The following is a 14763-nucleotide window of genomic DNA, read 5'->3' as shown; positions in this document are numbered from 1 at the left end:
TCAGTGTCTGACAAAAGGTAAGGTGATTATTTTGTAATGAAGGCAAGACTGAATGAAACAATAAAAGAATTTTGTCTAGTGAATAAATTCCAAGGTAATTTGAGTAATTAAATGTGTTGAATAAGACTTATAGTGATAATTTGTCTCTTTGGCATTATGTTAAATGTTCATTTCATTGGGTTGGGCTTCTCCTGAAGCCCCTCCTTCCAATTAATTTCCTTTTTAAAACTATCATTCTTGAAAAATGTTCCAATAATTCTTTAGAACCATCTGTTGGAAAATAAATTTCCAAACAAAAATACTTGGTTCCATGTAATAGTATTTAACAAAAAAATTTTACTTCTTCCAGTTATGTACCAGCAACAAATATTTGAAGCCAGTAAACATATTTGAACAATATTGACTTTCAAATTTAGCATGTAACTACTTAATGGTATATCTTTTGTGAACATGCTATCAAGTTGAGTTTGGGTATTTTCCCTGGTTAATCTCTTCAGGGCTGTTATACATCCAAGCTCAATTCTATTATCTTCCTAAAGATATTGTAAACCAACTAATATTTTTAGTAAATCCCTTTTGGTTCAAACAAATTAGAGGAAATTTGTTTACCTTCAGTTGGGAACTCCAACAGTTTCCATGATGCCACACTCTCTTGAATGTTTTCTTATAACTATAGTCACATTTGGTCTCCTTTTTCTCTACATCACTTTTCTAAGTGATTTTTGTCTTTATAATGGCCTTAAATCCCATTTAGAAATAATCTGAACATTTAGACCAAAATCCTCTGAGTTCCAGGCTGATGTAACAGGATATTATCTCAGAATTTTGTGGAAGCCCCCAAGTTAAGAAACGTAGGGAATACACCTCTCAATATTGTAAGAAAAGTAGGAAATACACCTCTCATTATTGTAAAGATATGCTAAATAGTATCTTGAAACCAAAACTTGTATTACCTATTGCCAGACTGTTTAAAAGAGGGCATAATTGAAGAAGGAAAGACTGAGTTATCAATTGCAGGCACAAGAGACATGCCCTCCTCCATGGTGAATAGAAAAGAAAAGAGTTTCTTCCTCTTCATGACAAGTATTTATCGAAAAGGGAAACACTTTGCTCTCTGGTCTGGACTGAACTATGGAATCATGGGGGATCCATGTCATTCTGTAGTAGGGAGTTTTTGAGAGAGGGGTATGTATACTGTGGAGTTTAGAAGTAGATGTGATCATAGAGTTGGAGACTGCTTTTCTTCTGGGCACTTATGTAGAAAGGAAAAGTACATGAAAGCAAAAAGTTGGGGAAAGGAGAGAGTTCGGCCATTGGCATGTTGTCTTTCTACACTTTGGAGGAAGAAAGATGACTGAATTTCTCAAGAGCCAATCCTGTGGAGAATTCTCATGATTTATAGAGTATAACTGCAGAGGTGGGTTTGTCATAGCCGATTATGAGCATCAGAAGCTTTAAGTCTTTTCTTAGACAGTTGGAAGAGAAGTCTTCTAACTATAATTCATCAGGTCTCATTTAGAATTCTTCTACAGGCATTAGAAACGAGCAAGAGAAAACCGTTGCTAAGGAAGAGTGACAGCCACAAGTTTCTGATATCTGTCCCCCTGAGAGGTGGCATCTAATCCTCTACCCCTGATTTCTGTAAGGGCTTTCTCTCTGTTTTGACAAATAGAATAAGTTGGAAGTGATGATGTACCAGTTTTCAGGTATAAGCCATAAAGGGTTGGCAGCTTTCACTTTGTTTTTTGCATACTTGCTCTTGGAAATCAGTTGCCAGATAAGAAATAAAACTGCTTTGAAATCTCCACATTTGTGAGAAGAGATGCTCAAGCCATGACGAGATACCCTGAATGAAGAGAGATTTCATAAATTGAGAGAAAGACCAAAGAGGCTAAATGTCCTATCTTGGTGAAGAGCCACATGGTACTTAGACCTCTAATCACTCCCACTGATACTATGTAACAACGTAGAGACAAATGCCCCAGATGAATTCTGAAATGCCTTACCTTCAAATTAATGAAGAAAATAAAGTGATTGTTTTGAGCCACTAAGTACTGGGCTTCTTTCTTACATTGCAATAGATAACAAAATAATTGAAAAGAAAACTAGGAATTATTTCAGGAAGTGAAGACCTTTATCACTTGTAAAGATGTTTGCCTTTTTTTACTCTATAGCTATCTTCAAAAATACTCCAGTTGTGAATATTTGGACTGCAGATATTTTCATTGTAAATGCTTCCATTTCTGTAAAGTGGTGATGTTTTTAGCTTGCTAATGCAAATTAAGCTGTTGCTTATAAAATGAAGATAAAGAGAATGACTGTTCTAGAGTGTTATATGATTTTTAGATGTGGAAAAGGAAAATAATGTGATAAATAGACTCATTGTATTTGGATGTGAATTTTAAACAAAGCTAATTTTACACATGACAGTTGTTCCAGAAAGATTCTATTTGCAGAGTTTCTGTGGTTAGCAAGAAACTATCTCACCTACATCAGCTTACCCAGCAGAAACATGCAGTTACAGCCATACTTAATAAACTAATAGTATCAGTAATAGGTAATGTGTTACATTTGCCAAATAAATGAAAATTTTTCCTTTTGAATTTTAATTCTGAGCACAGCTAAGTAGGCAGTCATTTAAGTGAGGACTGCTGAAAATCAATAATTTGAATTTCTAAATGTGTATGTCAATTAAAACCTTAGTGAAAACAGAAAAAGCCTTTGAATCAATGGAGGATTTTTAGTCAAACTGCTTTGCACAGTGTTCTGCTGTGTCCTAGTTACTTGAGATAAGCCTTCCAGGATGCAAGTTAAGAATAGAGATGGGTTGCCTGGATGCAAAGAAAATAAGAGCAACAGCAACCTCTAAAATATAGGACTGCTGATATCACAGTAAGGTTATGTACAGTAGTGGCTTGAAAGGAGGGAGGAGAATCAGTAAGCTGGACTTGTCTCTGAGTGTTCAGAATACTCTTCTGACTTTATATCATCTTCTGGATAAACACTGCACAGCTTAGATGGCAGTAGTATTATCCAAATCCATTCCTTTGGTTAGGGGAAAAAAGTCTTGCCATCATCACAGAAGTGTGAAGAGGGGGAGAAAAATCTTGAACAAATGAAAGCAAAATATTTTTAGATTTTTGATTTGTCCATGAATGACTCTAATAAGGACACTGCTGCAGCAAAATTGAGATTCTCACATAAGTCACTTCAATACCATCCCCACTTAAATGGAGGATGGCTGTAACATTACTGAATAAATCATTTTCTGCTAAGAAGCAAAACATTTCGAGTGCTGTTACAGTAGGTTTCAGGTACTCAGTGGCAAGGAAGAGCTCAGCAAGCCTATGTAAACAGTATTTATAAAATGTGATTTATACACCAAGCCCAGAAAAAAATCTAAACTTCACACTTGGTAAAATACAGTTGGATTATTATTATTATTTTTTTTTTTTTACTGCAAATAGGGGAATAGCTATTTACTAGAAGGTGCCAGATCTGCAGTTTTGAAAACTCAGCAAAGGTAGAACACAGCATTTTTAATGTCAGAGGGGATTTAGTGGGAGATTTTTGATGAGAGAGGAGTCACCCTAGTCAAGGTCTCTTTGTGGGAGACCGCCTTGGTAAATAGCAATCAAAAAGTACCACCTCTCTACAGACATCAGGTCACTGATGTGGCATGAATCATTCATCCAAGGTCTCCAAAGTCCCTGCTACCCTGGGCTTGCAGGGCTTCATGGTGAATAAGAGATGAAATGAGGCTCATGTCTAATTCTTCCTTTTATGCCCTATAGAGCTTTCTTTGGGCAGATTTAAGCAATATTGGCTGGGCGCTGTTGAGGCAACACAGAAACGGCCGCTGGTTAGACGATTGTTTTCTCCATAAATAAAGAGAGCCTTTCTTTTCTCTTGGTCAATTTTATGTCTTTCAATAGCACAGTAATGATGCAGGGAAAAAAAGTTTTTTGTACTAACACAGGACAAAAAGATACTAAATACAGCTAATTTGGGGGGAGATGTGGTTTGGGGATACATTTCTTACTCTTTGTGAGTCTGCTTTTACAACACCTACACCACTTCATTGAAATGAATGATTTCTCCATGCTGAGTTACACCCTCTAGCTTTTCACTGTTTGCCCACTAATCAGATTCAGAACTTTAATATTCACCCTGGATTGATGCCAGTATTGGTCACTTAGAAGTCTTGGCCATTTTTAGATAAATGTCAATTCCATGTACTCGCCAGTGTCGTGTAGAGATCTAGGTGTGTGAAAAGTGAATGAGGTCAGCTTTAGTCACCACTTGGCCTAGCAGAGCCTGGGGATGGGGGGTTGCATAATAAGTGCAACTTAGCCTCTCAGAAGCCTTGTCCTTCTTTCAGCTTATCCCTGACTTAAGGAATGTGAGTCACGCATCATGAGCAGTCCTCCTTAAGCCTTAGCACCAATTACATCTTATAATAAATATTTATCTAGCACATTGGAGCAATGAACACTTAACAATTGCAGAGGAGAAAGTTTGCCAAGGGAAACAGATGTTAGATTGCTCAATTTATAGCATTTTGTATTGATTATTCCTAACACGCTAATTTCTAAGTGAATGATGTCTATTTCATTAGCACCCCCATATTCCTGTTAGTCGTGTTTCACCAATCTAGCCTCTCCTAAATATTTCAAACTTTTACATGGCATACAATAACCGTTATAAGATGACCATGTTTCTAATATACTAAAATAAATCAAAGTTCAGATCAGTGAAGCCAAAATGCCAAATACAGCTGAATTAATGAGAGGTTATATTACTTCATATATTTAAAAACGAAGTTGGGGGAGTAAGTTTCTAAATTCCACTAGTGTCTCAGTTTAAATACATAAATATATTTAATTGTCAAGTGATTTTGGCTCTTTTGTGAAAGACATGAGATACTGTCATCATGATAATTGTTATATTTAATAGAACAGTGAAACCTGGGAAAATAAGAATTTTGGCTACCTTCCCAAAGTACTCTAAAACAGGATGAAAAAGCCGTAGGTGGTTTCACTCCTTTAGCAACTTGAGGATTTCCTTTTAAAGGATTCTCATTTTCAAAATTAGAACTAAATGCCTCATCTCTGGATATAAATAGGACTCAGCTTGATATCACAAGTCAATTCTGATCTTCTGCAAAGACCTAGTGGTATATAAGCTAAAACATGATTTTGGAACTGAAGTTAATATTAGTGTGTCAGTACAATATTCAGGTCAAATATTAATGAGACTGATCATAGATAGCTTCTAAGGATGTTGACTGTAAATGAAGTAATCTCTTGGTTTTTCAAGGATATGCTGCTTGGCTAGAGTTTAATGATCAGAACATCTACAGAGCATTCTTTGTGCTAAGCCCAACTTGATGGCTGCTAAACCAATGGAACACTGAGTGTGGATGTGACTTCTCTCTTTAATAGGGACTCATGGCACCGAAGATTAAAGGGAGAATGATACAAATGCTGCATCACACAAAAACTATGCAAAATTAGGAAGTGCATGTCACCCAATAATTATTCTTTTGAAATTGGCCTTAAATAATTAGGTAAAAATTGATGTAAGAGAAATAGGGAGAGATTGGCTACAATTTTCACAAAACCAGAAACTAGGAAAAGAAGATTGTCAAATGCAAATAAATGAGAAATAATCAATTTATTCAGTGAATTAATTCATTTAGCTCCAGCCATACAACAAACACATCAAGTCACTGAAGGGGGTAAAGAGCTGGATAATCATGATGATAGAATCCTCAGTAGTCATTACTATGCCTAAGGAATATCTGCTATAATAAAAATAGAACATAGCATGTATACATCTATGTTTTATAGCTGTATGTATTTATAGCTATATATATATATATATATATATCAAGATACACGTTTATACATTTCTAATAATTATTTTTTTAATTATTTAACAGCATAATGACAACAGGGAGTAAATACAACAAAGTACTATCAGTGGCATCTCTGGAATATATAGCATAATTCTATCTGCTTGCATATGTTTTCCAAATTCCTGGTTATAAGCATAAATTATATGTTTTTTTAATTAACTATTTAATCTGCCTCTGTGGATGGCTTCTTCTGAGTCTGCATTAACAAGATAGTCTGATGGCTCGGCAGAGATTGCTTTACATATTATAGTTGGGGTTCAAATCCCATTTCTTTTAATATTAGCCATGTGACTTTGTGAAAGTTAAATTGGCTTCACGGTTCCTTCTTTCCTCATTTGTAAAACAGAAAAAAATAAAGTATCAAAATATTAGACCTATTACCTTGAGAAAGTTAATTGACCATAATTTTCTCATTTGAAAATGTGGTAAATAAAACATCTAAATCATAGGATTCTAAAGTAGATCAAATTAGTTAATATACCTAAAGCAGTTCCTGCCTGGCACATATTAAACCCTCAATATCTGTTACCTCTCATTTTTATTGACAAGTTTTAAGGTATAAATTAACCATATTTTGTGTAATACTTAGATACAGATAACTTCTTATTACACAATAATATACAAAAAGTTATAAGACCCCAGATAATGTTATGCTGAAATTTGGTATCACAACTTTTTCCTTTGGGTTTAATTGTCAGAAATGAATTTTAATATCAAGTTCTCACCTATAGTGCTGTGTCACAGTGTGACCAAAGAAAAATTTCTGTGATATGTGAGTATGCTTAATTCTGTCTGTGCATAGTAGCATCTACACGAAGAGAGAAGTGCTTCCTAACCCTTATAGTAGAAAAAAATAAAAGCTATCCACTGGCATATGAAAGTGAGTCTTGAACATACAGAACTTTAATGGATGTTTCTAGAATGAATGGCAGCCAAGTTTTCTCACTTGTTCTTCCCATCAGTGTTGCAAGTTATTTTCCAGTTAATTTAATAGGAAGAAGGACTTTGACCCAGCAATGCATGTTTGTTTGCTCTATATTATAAATTGACTGTCAGAGCCTGAATTTGAACCTTGAGTTCTCTGGTTCTAAACTACCATTGGACTTGCAAGATTAAGATTCTACCCTTTCTCCACACTGAAGCATGTTATTTTCTTACTACATTGATTTTTGGTGGCCCAGAACCTATTTCTCCATCTGATTGAAAGGACACCATGATTCTCTTTGGGGAATCGGCTGCACCTCTGTGAACAACCTAGGTGAACCCATCAAGTTTCCCTCCCCAGTGATTTGTTACCATATGATTTAGAGAAACCAATCAAATGCTCCCCTAAGAATTTTTATCTTCAGTACAGTTAATGTCCATACAGAGGCATATGGAATCCAACAATAATAGTGCCCCGCACACACACCTGTTATAACTGTGGAGCGTGGTTGTTGCTACCTATGCACACCTGGAGATAATTCAAGGAGAAAAGGACATTCATCCCATGCTTTATTCTAAGAGCTTTAAACAGACAATTTGGTGTTTTTGATCACTATGGTTGAAATAATCCAATCCACTCTTACATTTCCACATGGTTTGGAAAATGCTTTTTCAAGGAGAGTTTTAGTGCTGAAAGTGGGAAGGTATTCATGGATATTCCTGTAGACTCAGAGACTGAGTCAACCAATACTGCCTGCACATGGCATTAAAGTACTGATAAGGTATGTAAGGCAGGGTCCATTTCAACTTTCAGTAAATTATGAGGAGAATTCATTTTAGGAGAGCAGCCAGGCTCTCTGCGTGGTCATTGTTCAAATTACTACCAAGGTGCTTAGTTTAGAATGTAACACCCATTTCTTATTCATTTCTTTAAATGAAACATTCATTTCTTTTATGAAACCATTTCTGTTGTCCTTGTTTTGAAAGTCTGAAATAACAGGATTTTTAAAAAGATTTCAAAAGTACGATTTCATCACATGATTCTAAGTGTATATATCAGAATATTAATGCTAAAATGATCTTTCAAAAATAAATAAAAATAAATCTTCTTTTAAAAAAAGTTTAAAATCATGGCTTTGGCATTCTTTGCCTGTTTTCATTGAAAGCTGCTTATTTAATCACCTGATTCTCCTTTCTCATCTCTTCTCATCTGCTCCCCCTTTTTCCATATTCCCATCTCTCTTCTTTATGTGGGATAAATATATTCTTATCTCATTTTACTCTTAACTGTCTTTGCTCTTCCTCTCCTCTGTGATTATCAGGCTTCACAAACAGAACTGGAATATGAGTGGAAATAACTTAATAAAGATTTCCTATTCAGAAAAATTTGTCTTCGGTGGTGTTTGATGATTTCTCCTGAGAAAAAGGCATTCAAAGTCTGACCCTAGTCATCTCTGAGCAAAACATTTCAAATTGGCTAAGCAGCTTCATAAAGGAGAACTAGAAGCTGACAGGAACAAAAAGATTTCCTGCAGCGGTAAACACAATGATGCTTTTATACTGATAACATTCTTAAGGGCAATTTCTGCATGTCTAGCAAAGGCCATTTAAAGTGCAGGTTAACAATGAGAAATCTAGCCCTTTTAAGACAGCATGCATGAATAACATGTTGGTTTGCATTCATCAGTTGGCTTTTAGATTTGTCTATTTAAAAAAAAGAAAAGAAACAGAAACAGTATAACTTGTGCCATTTGAAATTCCTATGCATTTAATAAATCAGCTTAAAAATAGACTTGGTTAGTTTTCCAAGGGAATGAAATTTTCTTACAAGAAGTTCTAATTAATGTATCAGAGAAAACAGAATGCCCTAAAAATACTTTGCAAAATGTTTTACCCACTACTATTCTAGTGAGAAAAAAGGGAATATATAACCCTCCTGGGATCTGGCCAGTTAGCAAGAAATTCTCGTAAATGTGTCTTAAAGATTCAAGTGAATTTGCATTCTGTTCGATCCACAATCAATTTTAAAATTATGTTTTAAAGAGTTTAACTTAATTTTCCCTCCAATCTTTGAGAAATAAAATAGCTGCTCAAAAAATTATCATTGCTTATCATTTGGTTACATGCATCTTTCTGGACTGATAAATCATATAGCAGTTTAAGAAACACAGACCAGGGAGTTCCCATCATGCTCAGTGGTATCAAACCTGACTAGTACCCATGAGGATGTGGGTTCAGTCCCTGGCCCCACTCAGTGGGTTAAGGATCTGGCATTGCCTTGAGCTGTGGTATAGGTTGCAGATGCAGCTCAGGTCTGGCCTCACTGTGGCTGTGCTGTAGCTTGGCACCGCAACTCTGATTCAACCCCTAGCCTGGAAACTTCTACATGCCAGTGGGTATGGCCCTAAAAATTAAAAAAAAAAAAAAAAAAAACTCAGGCCAAAGAAGGTAGCCTTTCAAGCAACTAAACAGAAGGCTATATTGTTATTTTGGATAAGATGCAATTTATCCTCTTCACATGTTAGATTATTGGTGTGACTGTTGCTGGAATCTGGCCTCTGTTTGCAGGTACCGAATTGAAATGCAGAAACAGAGTTTTGGGTAAAGGAGAAAAAAATAGCTTCATTGCTTTGCCAGGCAAAGGAGGGCCACAGCAGGCTAATGCCTTAAAGACTGTGCCCTCCCCCTCTTGGAAAGAATTGCAAGGAGTTTTATAGTCAAAAGGAGAAATATAGGTTTTCAGATAAGAATCAGGATTAGGACAAACATGCATTGTTCTTTCCTTGGGGACTCTTAGTCATCAAAGCTGAAGTCAGGTGATCTTGGCCTGATCATTGTGGTAGTCTTCTGGGTTATTGCTAGAATAACAGTATGTGCAGAAAGGGCATATTGATCAGAGATTAGACCAAACTAGGAAAGTTCCTGAAAAACATCATGTGCTAATAATCTTTAGCCCACAGGCAGTTATGCTCAGGGTGCCTAATCATTTGCTTATGGGTGATTGTGTTTAGGTTATAACAAAGGGAGAAAGACAAGGAAGGACTCTAAACTGTTCAATTTCAAATAATTCATTTCAAAAAGAAGCGTAAGGAATGTAATTTTTCTCTCAGGGGTATGAGGCGCCTGCATCATGACTTAAAGGATAATCATTTCTTCAATTAGTCAACCAATTAGGTATTGTGTGCTTGTTAGGGGTACATTCTGTGGATGGGGCTGGTAAACAAGGCAATTACTGAAGTTGCCCTCATGGTCCTGGTATTTTATGGAAACTGCTGACAGTTAACAATGCCAATACATAAACAAGCCACTCAACCAGTCCACCAACCAGAGAGTTGCAGATTGCAATAAAACTGGAAGAAACGTACAAGATGAGATCAAATTTTGGGAAGAAGCCCATTTGGATAACATACCCTGAGGAAGCCTCTTAGAAGACAATGATTGTGGGACTATCCGAAAGACAGAGAAGAGGCAGCTGTGAAAACCAGTGAATCCTGATCACAGTCTTTTATGAATAAAAAAGGTGGATTTAATGTCAGAGATGCTTTAAGAAATTCAGGCTCTGGTCTCTTGCTTCTTGGTTTAGAGATCAGCCAGAAGTTGTTCTCAGTTATGACTGCTCTATTCCCAGTTTCTCTGTGCAAAGCTCAGCTTTCTGCTACTTTCATTTCACAGATATGCCACACTTTCTGGAGAAATGCACCTTGAGATGGCATTTCTGTAACATCTTTAGAATAATTTAGTACATTCTAGACATTAATTCCCTTAGCGCGGGCTTCATTGGAAGGTTCCTATCTCAGAATTGTCTTATACTTGATTTTAGTCCCTACAAACCGTTATATATGTTTTTCCAAGGAAAACATGAAAGGAAACAGTGTTTTTTTACCATCCAAATGAAGAATTTTTTTTACTCCCTTCCAAAAGAGTTACGTGTAAACACACACACACACACACATATTCTCACACACACACTCAACTTCAGGAAATATTCTTCAAATGGAATTTCACATGGAAAAACAAATGCTACCAAAATGTAGTAACAGAAAAATTCTGATTGAATCCAAATTTGGAGACCAGGTTGCCTCCCAAACAAGCCTTTTCCTGCCATGCTTCTTGTTCCTCACCTCCTTTCTTCAGCAGCAGACCCTGAGCAACTTGATGTGTAATTGTGGTGACTTGTAATTGTCCACATTCAGGCTCTAGGGAGCAAGATGTGAAAAGAATTTCCTCGAATGATACAAAGGTCCATAACAACCTGCAGTTTTTATCTCTATGATTTTGAAAAGAAGTATATCTATTAAATGTTATGAACTTTGACCACATTGATACCTTGGGAAATGAGACTATATAAACAAACGCTTCATCTGCTGTAATTTTAGCAGGGTATTACAGGAAGATGTTCCAAAAAATGTTACCTTCTACATCTCATGTTAGAAAATTCTCTTTTCATTCTCTCAGGCTCTAATTTTAGTTTCTTTAATTTGTGAGCTTAGAATATCTAATAAAGTCACCTTTCCAAGATGTCGAATTATTTCTAATCATGCTCCTTTCAAGGCAAAATTTTTCCAATCTTCAAAATTTATTATTGGATTTTTATCAAATATCTACAAATGAGTCTCATCGTATTATTATTACCAATGGTGTTCGAAACATATGATTTTAAATATGCCACCAAATTTACAAGTCCCTCAAGGGAAAGCTCTTCTCAGACTTTATTTTTTAATAGTTATCATTCCATGAATAAATGTTTTAAAGAAAAAACTCTTGTCATTTTTTTCTATTATTGTGTCTTGTTCAAAATAGTATTTACTAGATGGTCTTGTTTCCCAACTGCTAGTATAGTATTGAATTAGAATATTGTTATAGACACTCATTATTATCTAAGGCATACACCATTTTTTATCAAGCATTTCCAGGTGCTTCTAAAGCATCCTCTCACTTCAGAATAGCTGACCTAAACTGTGGATTGGTTTATGGTTATTGCAATAAGTCTTAACAGAGGAAAAATTATAAATATAAGCCACTTTCAATAAAAAGTTTACTTAAATGTCACCCTGTGGCTTTCTGCAGTTGGAGGTAGGTTGCCAGCTTACTATCCATATTGGAACAGATTTAGAAAGTTGGAATTGCTTTATCAAAATAGTTTATTTTTTTTCAGTAAAGTAAGGCATTATACATATTAGAGGTTTCTTGATAATAACTTTGTGTGCCATAAAACTTCTATGTGTTATTTAAAGCTAATCACTAGATTTTAAGAATGAGTTCCAGTTTACTCACTTAACCATGTACTACCTTTCTTTCTTCTTTTTCTTTCTTTCTTTCTTTTTTTTTTTTTTAAAGCTACATCTGCAGCATGTGGAAGTTCCATGGTTAGGGGGTCTAATTGGAGCTGTTGCTGCCAGCCTACACCACAGCCACAGCAACACCAGATCCGAGCCACATCTGTAACCTATGCAACAGCTTGTGGCAACTTGGGATCCTTAACCTGATGAGTGAGGCCAGGGATCCAACCTGCATCCCCACAGAGACTATGTTGGGTTTTTAACCCACAGAGCACAATGGGAACTCCTGTCTTTATTTTTCCAATAAAAATTTGTGCAATTTTCCTGATGTGGCATAGGAGAACTATGTATATCCCTTATAAATGAATGTAAAAAAGTGAGTCAGAAAAAAGTTTTTAAATGAATAACATGTTGAAAATTGCTTTTGTTTCTGCGGGATTTTCTTTCTGATTATTCCATGCATTATACTCTTTTTGGTACATTCCTAATATAGGCAAGAATGCTTATAAACTTTAAAATATTAAAGTACCTTAAAATATTTTCCTCTAAATAATCTTTGACTCAATATTTTCAGAAAATAATTAAAGGAAATGTTTTACAGATTTCCATTGCTAGATTGAATGGAAAAGAACAAAATAATTCAGTGGAATAGGATAAAATTTAATGCAATTTTTATTATTACTCTGGCTTGTTGTATCACACTTTATCTACCACCTGATATATGGGTCAAGATTTTATAGCAAGCTATGATTTCTGGATTAAGTAAGCGACTTGTTGGATACAACTAGAGAATATTACTTATTTTCTTTTTCATTTTTTCAAATGCATGATAATCTACTTCTGGGGACAAGATCCCAGCTCAGGCAGTCAATATATGGCAATTATCAAATTTTAACAAAAATGTAATTTAAAAATAGCAAACAATTTGAACAATTGTATTTGAGCACAGGAGATTTTAGTAAGACATTATTTTCTATGGAAAAGAGAAACGTAGATCAGAAGAAAGAAATTATTAAATAATTTGTTTTTAGTCTTTTTCCAAGTTTTCCTTATTTATTATTTCAGCAGCTAAGAACAAAAGACCTACATACAGATTATAATTCTCTGAAATCTTGCTCTGGATGGATTAATTAAAAGCAAACCTTTTCTTCAAATATATGGGACCTACTACTCACATAAATTGTCATCTTCAGTTTTGATTTTCACAAGCATACACTTTGCTGTTTCCAGGGTAATTTCAAATATGTCTGTATTCTAATTAGAACAATATCTGCTTTTTTTCATTCATAAAAAAAGAAGTTAAAGGAAATGAAGACAGAAGGGAAGACAGAGGGAAGGAGAAAGAGAGAGGGCAGAGGAAAAGAAGTGATTTGGAGACACTAAGGAAAGATGAGCGGCTCTAAGGCATGGCCTTAGAACTTTGGCATAAAATCTTCTGGTTTATGGTAGATATACTCGAAATAGATCCCCACCTTGCCTGTTTTCCTGGGACTCGTTTTAGTTTCTTTATTAACATGTAATTCTGGTATGTTGAATTTTCTCCTTTTGAAAACTTTATACCTGTTGCCCAGAAAATCATAAACCTGAATTATCTTCTAACAGATTTCTTTGGCTTTTTCTTGGGAATGAAGATCTGGAGTAGAGAAAATTGGAAAAGAAAAAAAAAAAATAAAATTGTCTCTAACAAAAGAAAAGATTTAAGAATGAGCCATAGAAATTATTTAAACATTTAAATGCTGTGTCTTTCTACAATTTTATCATGCTACCTAAACAAAAATATGTTAAAATAAACCTAAAAATAAACCCCCAAAAATATGAGTACATCCTAATGCCCAAAAACCTCCTTGTGACTTTCCAAGAGGCATTATTGGAAAGAGGTGAAAGCTGACATTTATAAATGAAAAGAAATACGAATGTAAATAAAGATCTTGTTTGAATACAATTCTGTACTAATCTCTAGGGCTAAAGCATTATTAATCACCCAAGCATGTAGAAAGATTAATGGTGTAACTATTTCCTATGCTATGTTACCCTAAATATTTCAGTTTGAAATTTTAGCCTTTAAATATTTCTTGGAAAGAAAAAAAAGATAATTTTAGACCGAATTATGTTAGATAAACTGAGGTACATTAAACATTTTAAGAGTTTGAACAAACATTGATTCCAATATGGTAGCAGCAAACTTAAAGTGGTTAGGAGTGCTCCATGGATAGATGCTTAAGGAGAGGGTTTATGGAGAAGGCATAGAAGCAAAGCAAAGACATTATTTGATTGGCTCTGGCTTAACCAGTTGCCTTATTTGGGAAAGCCTAGTTGGTTGGTTGTGATTGGTTGTTATTCAATTTTATTTTCATGGGTAAAAGTGAATTTACAAGTAACTTGGCTTAGGTTTCAAGTTTGCTTGTGTAAGCTACCAAGGCATTAGAGCCCCCTTAGTCTAATGAGCTCCTTCTTTAATTGTGTTTACAATCCCCCTTTTTGGTGATGCTCTCATACCTGAGAGATTGACCAAAGATTTGGCATTCATGCCATTCTCAGTCATCATCTGCGTGAGGTTATTCTTACCTCATTGTGATATTCATAGGTTATAATGTTAAGGGTATGGAAAGTTTTCTTGTTGTTGTTCATCTCATTGTCCTC

The sequence above is a fragment of the Phacochoerus africanus genome, chromosome 4 (genome assembly GCF_016906955.1).
Source record: "Phacochoerus africanus isolate WHEZ1 chromosome 4, ROS_Pafr_v1, whole genome shotgun sequence".
NCBI classification, from domain to species: Eukaryota; Metazoa; Chordata; class Mammalia; order Artiodactyla; family Suidae; genus Phacochoerus; species Phacochoerus africanus.
This window is presented reverse-complemented; position numbering follows the sequence as displayed.